This window comes from Varroa destructor, unplaced genomic scaffold, assembly GCF_002443255.2.
Source record: "Varroa destructor unplaced genomic scaffold, Vdes_3.0 BEIS01000004.1, whole genome shotgun sequence".
Classification (NCBI taxonomy): domain Eukaryota; kingdom Metazoa; phylum Arthropoda; class Arachnida; order Mesostigmata; family Varroidae; genus Varroa; species Varroa destructor.
The window spans coordinates 27,431,949-27,450,574 of NW_019211457.1; the positions used below are offsets into that span (position 1 = coordinate 27,431,949).

The 18,626-nt window shown below is 42.9% G+C and overlaps 1 protein-coding gene across 8 annotated transcripts in view; it reads left to right on the forward strand.

Moving 5' to 3' along the window:
• Positions 1 to 18,626, forward strand: part of LOC111248753 (extracellular serine/threonine protein CG31145) — a 129,464-nt gene that overhangs the window by 79,729 nt on the left and 31,109 nt on the right. For 6 of the 8 annotated variants that reach the window (XM_086988987.1, XM_086988988.1, XM_086988985.1 and 3 more), the window contains one exon: positions 9,065 to 9,131. The exons of 1 other annotated variant lie outside the window; for it this stretch is intronic. The gene's annotated coding sequence lies outside the window, so the exon portion shown is untranslated. Of the gene's footprint in view, positions 1 to 73; positions 2,396 to 9,064; positions 9,132 to 18,626 lie in introns of those variants that run through there. One more of the 8 variants, XM_022801627.2, reaches the window with a different exon arrangement.

Here is an 18,626-nt window from a genome sequence, read left to right on the forward strand (position 1 = left end):
AAAAATACAAAAAAAATCGCAATTAAAAGCAACGTATTTCCGTTTTCTCGTCCTCTTATTTCTTCACTTCCAGAAATACACACTACTACGGTCTACGGTCTACGTCTGTTTGTTACGTATTCGTTCTTTAATGGAATCCAGTAAATTTTCGTTAGTCATCGAAAGCAGATTATTATTGCTACTACTACAGGCGCCCCCTTACTATGGCCCGCCGGTTCAGTTATACCCACGCGCTTCCTTCTAGTCTTTTATAGCGGCCCGCACACGCTTTTCTACACCACTGCGTTTTCTATTTGACCGTTTGACTCCGACACTAACCGTTGACAACGAACGTAGTCTTGTGCAACGGTTAGTGGCTTCCACGACACGGCGGATTCTCCGTGGTTCTCTCCCTTTAATTCATGTCCGTTCTACCTGCTGCTTGTATCCTAATATCTCCAACGCCACCGGCAGTAACTCCGACGATGAGCGCTGATGGCGCTCAGCAGAGTCTGATCGCTTTTCCTTTTCTGCAGTCACTGAGCTCGTTTCGATAACCCCCTTTGTAAGCCCGCGTTGAAGTGCGGCGGCAGTCGTTATTGTGGTTCGAAGTCTAACAGAAGCAACGACCTCCGCTCCTGAGCCTTCGTGTATGTGCCTTTATTCGACTGATCGACAAAGGGTACAGTGAGAAAAAGAAGGACACAAGGAAAAGGAGAAGCTGATGAGGACCATCTGCCTGAGCATCGATAGCCTTTCGATTGCCGCCTGTACCTCGCCCGTAAATTGAGTTACAGTCAGTTAATTAGTTATAGTGTGTAAGGTACTGCTACGTTGCTACATTAACTCCAGTATGCCCTCCTTAAAAAGTACGTTGAAACCTATGTCTGCATAGGTCTATGCCGTCGTAGCCCACGGCAGGAGACTACCGCTCGCTATTGCGCTATTAGCCAGCAGCAGAAACAAAAGCGGCCTCCGGCATTTGCTGCTGATTGCGAACTCTGTTTGTAAAGCTTTAGTTGCACAACCAGACTCACCTTACGCAAAAAGCTCTCTAGCGAGAGGGAAACCGTATTAGGGGGATAGGCTAAGCTGCTTATGCGTGGCACGAACGAAGGGCACCTTCTGTGATGTCTGATAAAATTCTATAGTGTAGATTTACGTGCGGTTTCCGCCGTGCAGTAGAAGACACCATGGCAGAATGAGAGAGTGAACTTTTGGAGCAGTAAGTCTGTTGAAAAGACTAACCTGCGATAAACCGCGATCGCACTGGTAATGGCGGTCATCCTTATGATGAGCGGACACGTAGAGCTGCAGAGGACGTCAGATAGATGTGTTCAGCTTGACCGATTTTGTCATACCCTTCTGCTGCGTCGATGGCTCGTCGTGTACTAGTATGTTATAGTATAAGCGACAAGGCCCTGTGACCTGCGACGTAGAGTATGTGAACAGCCGCACGCCAGTGAGACACGTGTCGAGCGCATATGCTGCACCGTTGGCGGATAAATTGCCTCTACTAAAATCGTGCATCGTTTACGACGGATGTGCAGAGGGGAAAGGTATGGCTGACCGGACCGATGGCGGAACAATTACGTGGGAAGGGATTTCGGGATGACCCCTGAAGACCTTTGCATCTATGCTGATCCCATTAGTTTATGCTGTAGCTTATGTATATATTCGATACGTTCGCTAGTAAAGGACCATTTGGCGGTTGGTTGGCCTAATTTTATATGCCTAACGCTGTCGCCGGTACGGTTTCAGTAATCAGATAATTCATCGACTAACGTGTAAGTTTATAAGGTGTGCGAACAGATTTGATCTTAACGATTATTCAGACTGTGGACAAGTCAAGTAACCGCTACCTATACACAGCGGTAAAAGAAAACCGTTTTAAGAACCTTACGTTATAACGTCCCTTACGTTAAGCCCTTTTGTTGTATTTTGAAGTTTTTTCGGATTGTCTGCGTCGGCTAATAATAATGCGTCTCTATTCTATCCAACCTAGAGCGGGTGATGAAGGCCCGATTGCTCTGGGCTCCAAGGCGTTGAGATAAGAGAAGGTGCGTGGCATACACACAAATCGAGAGTTTTCGATCTCTTCAAGACGGTATTCGGAGACTGGTGGATCAAGCACCTGGATACCTAATATCAACCCTTTTAAGACCAGAAACATTCTGCGAAATGGGTGTCGCATATAGTTTTTGTTTTTATCATTGAGGGCTGTTAATGAGAGTTCTGAATTTTGCGCATTTCATCAAGGTTTAAAGACGGTTGTGCTTAGGTCACGTTTAGCGGTTTCAAACAAAGCAATCGTGTACGTAAATGATTATGGTGCTCACGGATTGAAGCGAACGCACAGGTACTGTTGCATACGCGTTGTTATGATAGACGACGAAATCAGTGTGCACTTCGACATGTAAGTAACACATATTTATACATCTTTTATACGTTCTTGTTCAATAATAAATTTGAAAGGTCGTGCTATCTGGTCATACTGTAACATGCTGTTCGTGCTATATGGAATAAATAGCTATGGGGTAGTTCAGACATTAAGATACTCATAAAAGTTATCTGTACTATTTATAAATAACAACAGTTCCTAAAAATTGAAATCCAGCTATGGGATCATCCTGTCGACCTTAGCCGATATAATAAAACGCTTTATTATCTGGTAGCCGCTTCAGTGATGTCAGTCCTGAAAAAACATACCTGACTTCGTTAGCGGATTAGCTAAAAGCACCTCAGATAGTCTCATCGCTTTTTTACGATTGCCGAAATGATGGCCATGCTTGTAAATTCGAGAGGGCATTTGTCGCCACATTCAGTAATACCATTATTCAAATGTACTTGTATCACATGTAGGTCAAGTATATGAAAAAAACTATATCGCGCCTTTACAACACACAAAAACCCATTCTAACAAATCCTATCCGGACCAGATATTGCTGCCTTTTATTATATAGCCATGAGTAAAGTGATTTTGGGGGGCGGATGCCTCCAATATGGTTTCCGTAGAGATACGATGGTCCAACTATGGTGAAACTGTCGGATTTTTTCGGGGAAGCTCTCCCAGCCAAAGTTTGTGAGAGGCTATCAGAATGAAGATGGATTACTTCCCTATCTTCTCTGCATCATGCATGAAATCCTCCAGCAGAGGGCTGCTTGTGTCGAAACCCAATTCAATACATATAACTGAGCCAGATATTTTCCCTCGTAAAAGAATGATCACTAAAGCATTTAGGTGGCACTTGTACACTGAACATAACTCTATGTTGCTTGTCCTCTACATTCTAAACGTGACTTAAACAATACCGCAGACGAAATCCGGAGAAAACTGCTGCCTCGAGTGTTGCAGGTGCTGACTATGCCGCCGCCGTTAACACTCATGAAGGCTTACCAAGTTTTGTAGGCGTCGCATGACGACTATAAAGATGATGGCGACGACGATGATGATGATGATAACGCGGAAGCTTTATCTTCGGGAAGCACTGCTCTAGGCAGTAGTGACGGTTCGGCACTGGCTGTATATTACTTGCAGTCATCCAGCTTCTGCTCGTATAAAGTGTCCGAGCCATAAATGGCCGACAAGATTGTAGGCCAAACAAGCGGGCCACCCGTCTGATCGTATAACTTCTGTTCGACTAACAAGGTTTCCGGCCAAGCGAGCGAACAATATTCCTAGCGTTGCTGACTGCGTTGCAGTTAGCGGTGATAGTGGCATTTGTTGTAACAAAAGTATTGACAATAGAACGAGTTGAAACACGGTATAGCGACATTTGTGCGAACAGCTATATACTAGTCGAGAAATATAAAAAAAACTCGAGTACACGAAATTAGCTCAGCTCTGTTCCACGGCAGTCAGTAGGTTCGAGATCGTGAGGTACCTACAGCCGACTACACCAGTTGCTATTTTCACACTCCTGTGGCTGCTGCTGCTGCTATATGCGCTGTTACCGCTTCGTCGCTATCTTTACTGGCAAAATACTGCTCATCTATAGCTTCGCTGGCCTCTATCCCCTAAACAGAAACGACGACAGAACTTAGTTGTTGAAAGACGTATCCTAGTAAAATTACAGTCGACCCTCAATCGGACGCTCGGAGAAGTTAAGATGGGAACGTTTGAAGCTTAGTTGAGTGAAGGCAGCTTTGCTACGGTGTCATATTAATCCCACTTCACAATTTCATCCACTAAAATCAGACAGATTCGAACAGTCTGGCGCCGGCCGTATTTAGCATTCACAACCATAAAAGAAACGGCAAATGATTAAAAAAAAAAACAGATAAGTAAATATAATTGCTTAACGCTTAAAGCTATTTTACGGCGACGGTTTATATATATACAATCGGTGAGACATCTCTAATTGTTGAAGTCTGTGTGCGTGCGCGTACAACTATAGTCTCAGCATGAATGGATATGAATGATTTTGGAGACGCTACTTTTATCATTTTTACATGTGAACAGTAGGTCACTAAGAGCTCAAGCCTAGAAGGGCTTGCCATTTGTCGAGATAACAACACTAATATGATTGCGTTAATCACATTAATAGGTATATCAAAACAAGTATTTTTCCAGGTACCAGTCGGCCTTTTTAGAGGGTAATACATACACGGTTATCTGTCTTTGTAAAATTGTTACCCTATGTAACTGATTAATGAGGTCTGATTAAATCAGCATCGCCGCAACAGAAATCTATGTCCTTTCTCTGAAGTTATTATTTAGGTGACATATGAATGCCTGCAGCAGGCTCCGCTCCATTGTTAGTTAGTTAGTTAGTTGTGTGTTGTATAGGTAAATTTCACTTGCTGTCGTTGCATTCAATGTCAGAATCAATAAGACGTCTGCCTAGCCGGGAATGCACGGTATCAAAGATGCCTGACGGGTCCCGTTTACGCCACCCTGCAACCTGGAGGGTTACTAAATTGTCAACGTTTGTCAAAGCTGCGTCTCGAATAATTTTTACCTTAGAGACGCGTTTCTAGAATCGCCCTAGTTGATCTCGATGGTCTACCAGCTAATTTGGACATCAGATATTGAAAATCTATGATAAAAGTTTAAAAAATATTAAGAAGTAGCTTTAGTCATTGTAGCCCGTTTTAGATCCCAGATGAAGGAACTGGGCAAAATCAATTGTTCCATGATCAGCATTGAATAATAGTGAGGTGAACGGGCATTATGTTCGACGAAGAAATCAGTACACTTTAGTAATGTTAGCGCTCGTAGGGAACAGTATACAGAATATACCGCCGGTCATATTCGGCTAGTTACTAATTGTTCTTTATCTATCAAACGTAAACCTAACAGCCTACCACGCACTGAAAGCCTTGCGGATGAAGGCGGTTAATGGAGTCGCTGTCATCTGTCTAGTGATAGTCAACAATAAAATAGCGACTTTTATACGGTGAAGTATTGTTGCATGTTTTTTAACGATAAGTGCAGCTCTTTGCGAAAAATGAAGGTCACCCTGAGGTAAATCGCCTGCCAGCGCCAGTCGGCATGGCAATTTCGGCACCCCATTTGGACCTCATGAACTTGAACATTTGCTTGTATTTTCACGATGTGAATCATAACACAGTCAGTTCAGCGCGGCCGAAGGCTCTCCAATTTGTCCAACACGGTATCAGGTAGGGTGCGAAGCATAGTTTCAGGATAAAGGTCTGACCCAAATAATCAGTGAAGCAATTCGACACAATAGTGGGGCCTGAATCTGGCGATTGAATTCCGGGTGGCTGAAGTCCATTTATAAATTTAGAGACTGTTCGGGGGGGGGGACACCGAAATAAATACAATACATACGGTAGCCTTCGTTAGATCTAAGTTTTATGCTGATTTTCAACTCAAAACCTCGTACAGTCTACAGGGACAACAGTTGCACATACGTTTGCTCATACCTATAGAGAAGAAGTTTTCACCATCCTGTTGAGCTCCTAGAAGTGTTTACCATCAGCATTTTGATTGCTGCAATTGGTAGGGTTGACGTTATCGAGCGTAAGGGAAATAGCGGCCTGCAACAGCTGTTTCAAGGGGAGTGGACCCAACCTTTTGCAGGCATATCCGTCTTTCAGAAAGCCAATATTTTTCTATAGGAAATTACTCACTGCAATGGCCATACCAACGCCACCTTCGAATCATCAACAGGCCTTAAACTGAGAGGCTGGAGCCAGATCAATTAGACGGGAAGCTCTATTGTTTTATTACTAAACGGCTGCCGGTTCCACAGACGCCTGTAGGTCGCACTGAACCTAGTTCAGCTCGTATAGTCGGTCCTGTACAAGATCATAATTCAGCTAAATAGACCAAAAGATCGGGTGCACGGGACAGTGTCTAAAAGAAAACCTGGCATTGTCCCATCGTCCGTACGGGATAAGCACAATGTAGCTAAGAATTCCGCTAAATCCGACAGTAACATTCATTTTAAATTCATATGATCCTTTCTATGATGATCTTTGTAGTGTTCACGTTATGAAGCGGCGACTGCGGAGCCTACCGATTGAGATTAAAGTGGTGAGGATGAAAGAAAATAGCCTAGATAGAAAACACACGCAAAGATTGGGGCTACTACTATTATGTAGTTAACTTGGACAAACGGAAGAGCACACGTTCCTACCTGCTTCTCAGGATATGAACGTCTCAATAATGGGTTTTGATTTTCTGAGTAAAAAAATTGCCAGTTGCGGTTTTTGGATCTCACCAACAACGTAGTGTATGCGTGATAAGAAAATGTGATTTTTATTATGATCCTTAAAGATGAGATGTATTTTGCGCAAAAATGATGACGAATAATTAAATCTATAAGTAATTAAGAATGAATTACGACGTAACCGCAAACACCGCGATAAGATTATCTAAGGTAACCATCCAATTTGCGGATAAAGTGTTGTCAAAGCAATTACTACCATTTTGAAACGTTCCACGCTATCGGACACGTTACATACGACATCAAATCCCCCTATAGAGACACCTCGTACAAGCTTCCAACAATGTAATTTCAGCATATGTACCTGTACATTTTTATGCCAGATTAATAGATAGGTCTTCGGAAACGATCGTCATAGACGACTTCACCGTGTGTATAGTGTATAGGAACTTACATCAACCTTGCATCAATTCCGGACCTAACGTCAATTAAAGCCAATGCTCAGTAAAAATACGGTGCGTCGGTGAGCTGGTTATGATAGTGTTTGCGCGATAGGCTTTTACTGTCGTCTGCTAGCGACCACCTGTGGCGGATAACTTTTCATTTTTTATGCCTGACTTGACGGTATTGCTCTTGTACACAAGCATTAACAGGCAGACGGAGTGATTCCTCGTACCGTGTTCTAACCCACCAGCGTCTGCTTTACGGACTTCAGGCTTGAGCTGGTTGGTGAATACCGCCGAACGATAGCTCTTGACTTTGAAGTACGATAATGTGTATTCCTTCATGTTCATTATAAATAAAAATCTAATAATAATATGCTCCTGGAGAGGCGCGGTGTATCCGACTGGTCTTTGTGGAAGCAGTTGACTTTCTTATGCGAAGAGTGTCGAACAGAAAAGAGGCAACGTTTTAGCTACAAGGAGTTTCGCTCGAAACGTCACCAGGGTCGTTGACATTTGAAGATTTTCAAAAGGAAAGAGAGAACGAGACTGCGCAAACAGCGACGAGCGTTTAGTGACGCGCACAGTATGCGGAAAGACGTCAGACGATACGGCGCGTACGAACTGTCTAGCCTGGGTAAACTAAAGTTATAACTCGCGATGTGATTTAATCAAGACCGTCAATTTATCTTGTGTCTTTTGAGCTGATTTATATCCGGCTGGAACGTTAGATTCCAAAGGACATGTACATATTGCGAACGAGTCGTTAAGCTAGATAGCTGTTCGTGTCGCACAGGCTTACATAAGGTATATCTTTTACTTACGCTCCATCTTATTTCGCTCACGTGTGTATGCACGTGAGTACAGCATGTACTGGATTCAGTCTAGGTCAGCAGACAGATTTATCCTTTCATCTGCTGTATAATACTATCCATTATATCATTTTATTGTTATGAAGTTACAACAATCGTGTACCGTTAGGGTGGGATGTCCCAATGTACATACACATAATGTGAGCTTATGTCGACTCAGACCCTTCCGCTCGGTTAGTGAAAATAGAGGGCTCTGTGCCCTAACCTTCGCAGTCTGGCGAGAGCGACATTATCGTAGTAGAACATGCCCGTTATATAATACTATGCTTGGCCAGCGGTCGAGTGGCCTGTATGCCTTACTCAGAATGGTCTGTATTTCAAAATCGGGCCGATTTACTTCAAAACAGATTGATTCGATTTTGCCTCTGCGCTTTGTTCATCCACCCCATTCTATTCTCTACTGAGGAGCGCTATAACTCTTCGGTCAACCCATAAATTCTTATTCTGTTTTGGGTAAACATTGCTGCCATACTCATTGTATATCTTACTTTAATTAGATTACTGATACACTTTAACGGATACAATATAACTCTATCATTTACTGCCACTGGCACCATCACCTACGATACATGTGATTCGAAATCGCAATTTCGTGCCCATTCAGCCACACTCGTTTTTTCGTAGTATTAGATTGTTCTCACGTCATCAATAATCAAGAGTCCGATAACGTATCTGAACGTCAAAATCGCTCAATTTGTCATTAAACTAATTCTCATTAGCTACCCAAATTTTATATTTAGACCAAATGTGTTTTTTTTTTTTCGTGTGTAAATGGAGCCCACAACACGCGGCCATCAGCGTCTGCCTCATGAGCTTTCGTGAACCCATCAGAACTTGGCGTGGCACGTACCGGCCAATACAAATTTTGCCCCTGACTACTCCTGCACTAATCAGTCCTACAATATGATAGCCTATAGAATGAAATACTAAACTCGATCAAGCATGATTAGGATTAGGTTGACTTTAACAAACACCTATTAGAATACAGAGTCGACCATAAACGAGCTGACCGGTCATATAGTCTGGAACAACCAAAGCTGAGTATCATGAACTAATAAACGAGTGTCGCGTCATCTTGAGCATGCAACACATCGTCTTGACGCACTGTTTGTTTTCTGTGTTGAAATGTTTGTAGGCGCTGGTGTCAGGATGTTGAACGAAGTAGATTCGATCAGAATTAAGGCCAAACCACCGATAGCAAGGTAAGTGGTTAACAAAGTTTTTTTTATATAGCTTTTTGGGTACGAAGTAGCCGTACGTAATACTGGGAACACGTCAGCGCAATATTATATATCACAGTAATGTTGTATAGTTGATAGTATAATACGTGCTGTGCATGCAATCTATTGGGTTATGGAGACAATACATGGGTATTTTCTGAAAATCTGATCAGCCGGCTAAAGGAGCTGTCAGAAGCCTCAAACGAAGTGAGAATTATACTTTAATCTTAATTAAAGGTCGCCTCCCAGCCACGTTCAGTTATGGTTGTCGTAGTTCATAAAATCAGCCCTATATGTGTATATGATTTTTCCTAACATTTAGATCACTACGTAAAGCTCTAACTTAACAGTAAGTCTTTTATTTAGAAGCAGCTAAACTGCTGAAGGCTCTAATAACCGAAAGGCGGAGCAAATCAATTGTTTTTTAATTAATTTACTTTCGATCACTTTTCAAAATCGTTTCCTATCAATTAACGTGCACCAAGAAAACCACCCACTGGCCACCTAAATGTTATACAGCGACAGTCGCGTGTATATATAGTATTCCACCATTTATCTGAGCTCTTGCAGAAAGGCTCTGGGGAACATTCAGGGCTTACAGGGGAACTTTTTCCTCAATATAATCGTGACACACCTGTGAGCTCGTAATGCGTCTATCCAGCCTATAACTATCCTTTTTGCGTTAGCTCCCTATCTGTAATGGACGATTGTAAGTTTTCATAGATTACCTGCAAGTTTTATTTAAGAGCGTGCACTATGAGCTACGTTGCCGTATAAGACATATTGTAAGTAACCTCTTGTCGGTTTCGTGTTAGGCCACAGACGGTTAGCACGTGGGGTCACACACAAAGGTCATTCGTCAGTTATTAATGTATAGTAATTTGTTACTCTCTACGTGGTATCCAGTCAGACATGGGAACAGATCCTGCAGGTACAATCAAGATGGCAATTGTTCTTCTCAAAGAGAAGGTTGAGTTCAAAGCGCGAGGAGTATCAACCGTCGCTGCTGATCCGCTTTCTATTAAATGTTTACAAATCACCAAAAAGAGCGCAAAATTCTATCTATTTTAAAACTTTTTTTTACAGTAATGAAATGAGCTTACTTTTCATCACTCGAATATAAGTGCATGTTAAATGATGAGTGGCAAAGGCTTTTGTTAGCTCAACTGCCAACGATGCGACTCACTCCAGTTATTTAACCCAGAGTCGTTCTCATCAGCGGTAAATTTATTAGCCGTCTGATCGCAAACACTTTGATTTTTTTTTTATCACCAGAATTGCTGACTTCAACACAACCCGCACGATGAAGCCAAATCGGAGTTGGCTAATAATACCGCCATAGAGTACACTTGCCCTCATAAGCACCACTCCTCAGAGCATTTAGCACAGCCCTGGAACACTTTTGGCATTGGTAGACTATAAAGTAAGTCAAAAAAGTTGTCGCCCACGAGGCAATTCCAGTTGTCCTGCTGCAAGAGTGCAGACTAAAACGTGTGAAGTTATAATGAAACACATCTCATAGCTGTCTATGATTTGCACTTTTTAGTAATCTCATTCGGCCACAGTTCATATCTGGGATCGAAGCGCATACCCTCATTGTCTTGCTGTATACGTGGCCGTTTCGCGGACAAAAACGTCTAAATGGACCATCATGATTACCATCCATTATCATTATTACAAAAAATATATGTTCGCATATAAGTGTCTACGCAAATATTACGTGTTAATTTCTAAAGAAGGTTCAGTTCGACTGCAAAACGTTCGAATTAGCTTTCTTCAAAAATGGTTACCCTGGGGAACAATCGTTTTTATTTTGGCCGCGTATTTCCCGTCTCCCCTGAGTCGGCCGATCTACCCGTCGTACCATGACAGCCCCGTATGCTCCTTTTCTAATACTATAGTTGGACTGATAATTTAATTTTTTTTATGGGAGCTCTTGTATCTCTGTTTTTTTCGTTCTGTTATAGCGGTCGACATATGGGAAGCATAATGGAGGAGTAGTCAATCCTGTCGATTTTGTGGATGAAGCAAGGGAGTACGACGAACGCTTGAGTCAGAACGGCCTACTACAGGCCACCCGTCCATATTTACGGCTCTGGCCGAGTGAATCCGTCTAGATGCTTCAGTGTGTGGGGCGACCCGAAAACGTGAGTCGCTCCGAGAGTCTCTAAAATGGTTGAATTTGAATAAAAATTCTGGTGTAGAGAACGTGGAGAAAACGGTCGACGGCGGAGTCGACCATACACCGACAAGTTGTGCTCACTTCAAAGAGCGGTAATCCAGAAGTTACTCCTAATACTACGACTGCGGCTAGTACCATTACTTACACAACATGGTAATAATACCCATACTTGAGGTGAAGGGAAAGAGATGGAACAGTTCCCGTGGGGACTCTGAAACGCCGACGTGATTCGCTCGGTCAACACAAACGGAAAAAGTATATGAGAGAAAATGAGTGAGGCTGGGGCAAGAGCGCTGAGATTGAATAAATGGTGTATGAAAGGAAGAAAAGATTTATAGGCCCTCGAAAAAAACATGCATAATTTTTCTCATCTGGGCCATTTTCTTCCTCCATGGGATGCTAGGATATCGTCGTGTTATTACTATTTCACGCCACGGATACAACATAGTGTCGGGGCACATACATGGAACGACATATACAGCTCGCAAGCCGTGGTAGTAGTGAAGTGACGCTGGAAGCGGCGACCGCGGCGACTGAAATTAGGCACGATTCGATGAACGAGGAAATGCTCTGTCTAGAGTTCGATTCTACTTGCTTCCCTATATTTTGTAGTGCACTCTGTTTTTTTCTAATGCCAGTCTCCAATAAGAGATAAAACTTGGCGGTATCAAATGGACTATACGCGCCGTAGAACTTTTAGCTCATTGCTCATTTCTCTTTGCCTCTTTTAGAATTTCCCTAAAGTGGCCCTGGTACCTGCGGCAAGCAAGCTCAGCTTTTCAATCCTATGGGCACTTCAACAGTATATGAGTCTACCAACATGACGAAATCATACTCCGATATTAGCCTCAAATGAATTCCACCTTCACTGGCTTCCTTCTATGCAGTGATAGTGCAGCTGCACAACCCGCCACCTAGTCCTCATCTCTTCCTAGATATCCAACATAAGTACGACATTTGCCCCCTATCATCTTATGCCCTATTTTGGGCCCATAGCCCAGTTGCAGCTACGACAGCTATCTAGCTATCTTTCCATCTATAAAGTTGAAAGGGATAATTCCATTTAAAGGCTCTACGAGGTCCCTGGTGCTTCCCGTCTCGTTTACCTCGATTCGTTTGGTTGTCGCACCGGGTTCGCCGCCCTTTCTTCCACTGTACAGCCAAGCAACCAACCAGCGGAGGAAACTCAGTTAAACGAACGAAAGCGGGCAAAAAAATGCGAACGCGTCAAAACGACAGGCTAAAAAGAGGCAGGAGGGGAAAAGCGCTTAAGATCGGGCGCAAAACGAGTAGGCCAGTTGTGCTCGGAGTCGGCTGGGACTTACTCTGCTCTAGTCGACAGAGTGAGGCAATGGTTAAGGCAGATGAGCACAGCGAGAGCGCCTTTTGCCTACGATGAGCGTCGGAGTCCCTTCACGTTGGGTTTTTCCCGTTCATGTTTGGCACGCTTACCAAAACAGATATCGAGCTGTTCCACAGAAACGGGGATGGGTCTTCACAATGAGATGCGTGAAGCGCTACAGTTGTTGCTACTGAAACACTATCAAGACAAGAGTCCGACCCGGTAGCTTCTCAGACGAAATAGGAGAAAGAGGAAAAGCAGACAGGCCAGTCAGGAACCAGGCTAAAACGAGCCGACGAATGAACTCAACGGGACCTGAATATTCGATCAAACTGTCTATCCGTTATTGGTCCTAACTTCTTTTGTGGGTATAGGATCGGCCTTGATATATGTAAGGGTAGGCGGGTAGAGGCGATCCGAACGGATCACTTCACCCGGGCTGCGGTGACTGCTTCGCTCTAGACGCTCGAATCACTTGCGGGATTACTTGATCACCAGCGAGCTTGCAACAAAGTCTTCTTTCACTATCGCTGCCGCCAGAATTTATCACGACAAGAAGCTTACGACGACAAGAATGGACTGTCGTGTAATGCGGGTGTCACCTCCATTGGTATTACAACCTTTACAAGCAATAGTACATTCTATTTTAATCATTTCGATTACGGAGTTTTTCAATCGTTCAAATTCTTCGTTTGCGTTTTCGTAGTGAGGGAAACGGCATAACGAAATGAGGCAAAACTCTTGCCTAAATAGCTCTTGCTATAGGCCCACCAGGCCAGTGAGTCATGAAGGTGTCCTGCCGTTGATGAGAAGGGCGGCTGCAGTACTTGCATCGTTCGACCAGGTGATGTAAAGTTCATCATGGAGTTTGTTTGGTATAACTAACTAAACATTTACACGTTGCTGTGTAGTGAGTTTCTAACTCTATCAATCCGTCTATGCGTGTGTAGAAGCATGTATAAATTATAAGAATATACACAGTTGTTGTTATGTAATTACTCTAATGTTGGATGCTCTTTGTGTGTGAGAGTTGGATTTGAATATAGCGCATTAGGGGCTTGACTTGTTGTTTTTCTCAGCGTATAGTAACCAATGGTATTCTGCGGACTGGTCGAATCGAAAATTTTGTAACATTGCACATAAAAAAACAATTTCCTTAACAACGAAAAATATCATTACTAAATTTAATAGTTACTATTATGAAGCAACCTGAACTTTCCATTCGTATGAGTGGAAATTTCGAAAAAATGCAAACGTCACTGACACAAGAGACTGGCGAATTATCTTCGAAAATTTCTGGTTTACAACGCTGATTGTACGAATGTAGTAAACGATTGAAGGCAGACAAAAGTTTTGCTATCGATTCATCTAGATACATATTTAGTGTTGCGATCTATGTGAGACCTAAGTTTTGCCTCATGTTTGTTGCAGCTCTGTACGTATATTACACGTAAGTTTCGTTGAACTTTAAATTTCGTCAGCCGTTGTAATCCATACAAAGCATTGTTCACGAGGCATGTGCTGGAGGATGCTGGAGATTTGATCGTGTGCCGCTGTTTCAAGAAAGGCGAAGTGTTATTTCGTACCTTTAGATTTAAAAATCCCTCTACCACTGTATACAAGTGGAAATGGGCTTCGATAATTATCAATAAACAACAAGTACCGTTGCTGCCGTTTTGGTATAGAAATTTGTTCAGCGCGTTCTAGACGCCACTTTTAGCGTAACCGCTGGCTCTATAATTTATGTCTATCGATCGCTATTCTATTTTTGCCTGCTACCGCTTTGTGACAGTGAAGATATTCTTCGCGCTGTGTGAAGTACTGGCTGTCCTTAATACCTACTGTAATGTTATGGCCGTTATGCATAGCTCCAATTAGATAACAGCATATCGCTGAGCTCAAACGACTTACCGCTCGCTGCCCTTAGGAATATTTTACAAGATACCTAAGCTGCACTTGCGACAACGAAGGTGCCGTCAGCGAGTGAATGGTGGCAATTTGGTCGAGATGGCCAAGCTGACGATAAAGCAGGATCTGCTTCGACAACCTCGCGAAGGTTACACGTTTCATATATAGAGTTTGATCGACTCTAGCAGACTCAGTTGATGCTCATCTATGCTAAAATCAAACCGGACGATTGTAGTTCCCACGAAGCGAGACCCTCCTATAATAATTAGCTAGTTTGACAGACTAGTAAACTACTAGCCCACATAGTCTTCTGCTATTTTATTTGACTTTCGGGTAACCACCTAATGAATAGAATCGCTGATCGTTTAATCGCCCGACACTTCAGGAAGCTAGCTAGGTCAACTGACTAGCCAAAACTCTCCTTGTTCGGCGGGTAAACACAAAACATACCTATTATATTTCATTAGTTCCTTCATATATGGTACATAAAGCATGATACCTTAAAATGCACATCGGCCATGGTGCCAACTATCGACTATTACCAACCCTAAACAAGAATGACCAGAACGGTTTAACAGACCATTTCGACTAACCGTAGCACTTATCAATTTGTGAAATTTCATTTAACCTTGACCGGTTAGTCGGGATTTAAGTGACTACATGATGATCTTGTGACCTCCCTCCGAGCGTGAGTGTCGTCCTCGATGGCTGCAATATAGACACCTAGAATACTTGTACCGTACTCCGATCGTCATTACCGACATCAATATGTGGCACCACCGCAAACACCAGTATGGGCCCAATTTCTTAGTTTTGCTTTGTCGTGTGTTAAGCAGGAAGGTCGTAATCCGGCAATAGTTCAATAATCAGTCTTGTCCTCGAAACGGTGAGCGACAGTGTCTCCTTTATCAACTCCGCCCACCTGACATTTTTTCTATGCGAGGCTCCTTAGTTCCTGCAACGTACCCGATCCAATACAATGACCGTTATGTGACTACCTCCTAACGCCCAATGGTGATTGCTTCCACAGCATCCTAAATTGAATACTTATTTCAAGGTCAAGGTAATTGTGGAGCGGGGTTATAAGAACCAACGGTGATAAAGACAGAAACAACAGCATGAATATGTCAGCCCTCGTAACTGGAGTCAGTATAACGTGCTCGTTTTGAAAGGCTCAAATCATCATCGTATCGCTTTTATTCCAAGAGACACAGAGAATAAGATGCTATTTATTTTGAATCCATTATATTTAACGGTAGTTGGACGTATCAGATCAATTACGATTATCCTCCATGTTTCAATAATCCATTCAGATTGTATGATAAAACGACTTGCCCTCTATATAACATAATATACTCTGTAATAAAAAGCATTGGATATCTGCACATGACTAGGAGTCGTGACAAAAGATACAGTATTTACTTACTGTTCTCTAAAGCTACAAATAAGCGAACTTTTTCTTCTCGACACAATAGATACTCGACAAGATTACTTAAATATCAAAGGAATTCCCAATAAAATTGGCCTAATACTTGTACCCCCCAGGCACATATATATTGACCAAAGAGACGCCTAAACGACAAAGGTAACTCAGCTTTCGAACTATATGACTAGGTTCCAGAAGCTGATTTCGTATATTGTATATTCCAAACCCAAAGAGGAAGAAGCTTTTTTGTTATTATTAGCTTATCGACCTTTTCTAATCTGTATTCGGCTTTATGGGATCATTTGGAAAGTGCCAATCACTCGCCAACTAAGGCAAGTTAACACGGGCCTGTCTTTTACGTATTCAAGAAGGGCATAAACCCTACTAGCGCTATAGCGCTCACTTCACTTGTTTCTTCTTTGTCCCTGTCTGTTCGGACTGCAGAGTGCGAATGATGATGCCATCTCAGTGTATTGTACCTCGTGATCAATTTTACTGAAGGACTTTCTTTTAGTTGCAAGTTAGAAGGGTTTAATATAGAGAGACAGGCAAGTTATGTAGTGAAATAACAAACTAGTGAAATTACACCAAGCGAAGCTACTCTCTGTTACCCGTATGCTCTAACTCGCATTAATCCTGAGCCTTCTCAAAGAGCCCCTCTGATTCTACGGAGCCCTCTTGTAGGCTGCTTCTGGTGCTTACTAAACCTTCAACTATTGATGACCCGAATGACGAACACCTCGCCGATGATGATATTACTCTTTGAAGGTATAAACTACCCGAAATCCGATATTGCGATCTCTCTCAGCCGACGCCTATATCGACCTTTTATGGTCGCTCTTTTTTGCATATTATTATCCTCAGACTCACTTTTTGTTTCTCCTTTCTTATCTCATTTACGCAAGAAAATGAGTGCGTCGTTCTTGAACTCCGGCTGCTGCCTTTGACCCTTATGTCTTGTGCAACGGTCAGAAAGGCCTCGTCTAAGAAACTGATGACCGATAAGGCTGAAGCAACACGGTAGACCAGGCTAACGCAATTTTGGGCGCTGATCAAGCTGATGATGGCAGTGGTAGAAAGGACCAACGATATAGAACTCCTTTTCCCTTTATATTCTCCGGTTGTTTCTCTTCCCGGCAAGTGTTAGGCTTCTAACAGGAAGCTCGGAGATCCGAATGATGAAGTGCATTTGTTGGCACTCGTACGGAGTTATACTGGATGTGCTCGTTGAACAGAAACGTTTCTCTCGTTTATGCAGCAAAAGCCATTTTCCATTTGCAGCGCCGCTTTTTCAGGGATGGCGGCATCCCACCGGATATGCCAGGCCACAACAGTAATTACAAGCCAGAGAAAAAACGGGGAGTTAGAGGTGAAGATCTAAAAATCGGATATTGGAGACGGAGAACGTGACGGGGAAGATAGAGAAATAACCGTGCGTCTTTAAAAACTGCCGAATATAAACAGATGTCGGTGATCTTTAGAACTGTGCGTAATAAAAGGATTACTACGAATGAATGGCCGAGCTAGAGGTAACGCCTTTTCGCTCGTCTGATCGTCAGCTGTCCTATTCTGGATGACTGCGCCAATCTGAAGCTGGCAATGCTACTTCATGCTAAGGCGAAAAGATGCATTTCAGCCAAGTTTAAAGGACCGTAAATGTCCATATCAAGTGAGGGAAATCTGAACGCCTCTTTAGATGCGTTGCGTTGTTCGCCTCTATGCGGACGGTGCGCCAGGGGACAGGCGATCTGGCAGAATTGTGTCGGGCACATACCGCATCGTTAAATTAAAGACACTGTTCAACCAGCAAACATTACATGTATGTATGTACATATAGCGCACGTATTCGGTCTTTGCTACCATAGAATATACCAAAAGAAACATGAAGAAAGTCAAATGAAAGAACGGATCCGCAATGAAACTTTAATTTTCTGTGCTCCTCACTGTTCCGTTATTATAGTCCTTCAAAGAAAGCTGCAGATAAAAAGCGACACAATTACGTACATCTGCGTCGACTAGCAGCCGCTGATATTCTGAAACGAAATCACTTTGTCAAAACTTCTCCCAAGCAGAAGCCAATCACAGGTTAGCGCACCTTTCTGTCCGACCGATTTAACTGATTGTTGTTTAATAAGTAGGGTTCAAGTCGGCCTTTTTCTCTTTAGCCGATTGCAGACTAGTTTATTTGGTTCGTTAGCTAGCTGCTATATGGCTGTTTAGAACGATGCCAGCATAACTTCAGGCCGTTTCTGCAGCCTTGAAGTAGTGCTTAGTACAGGCTCAGACGTTCCTAACGACAGGCATTTGAAAAACTGCCCGCTCCAACATGCATTTAGGGAGATATTACTCCCGAAAGCCTAGAGCTTAGCGCGATGATTTGGCCGCGAGATGACCTGCAATGCAGCAACTCTCAATTATGATCGTTTTTTACGGCCCTTACATACGAGAAAATAGTAAACCGTTGGACTGAAGCTGAAGTTCGTTCATGCATGTACTCCTGCATGTTTTCCGCGTTGGTGCGCGGATGCTTTTCGAGTGGGTAAATCACAGTCATATTACCCCGGTATATATTTACCCCGGTATTTGCCTTATTGGCCTCGTCAGTCGTTTCCACTTCTC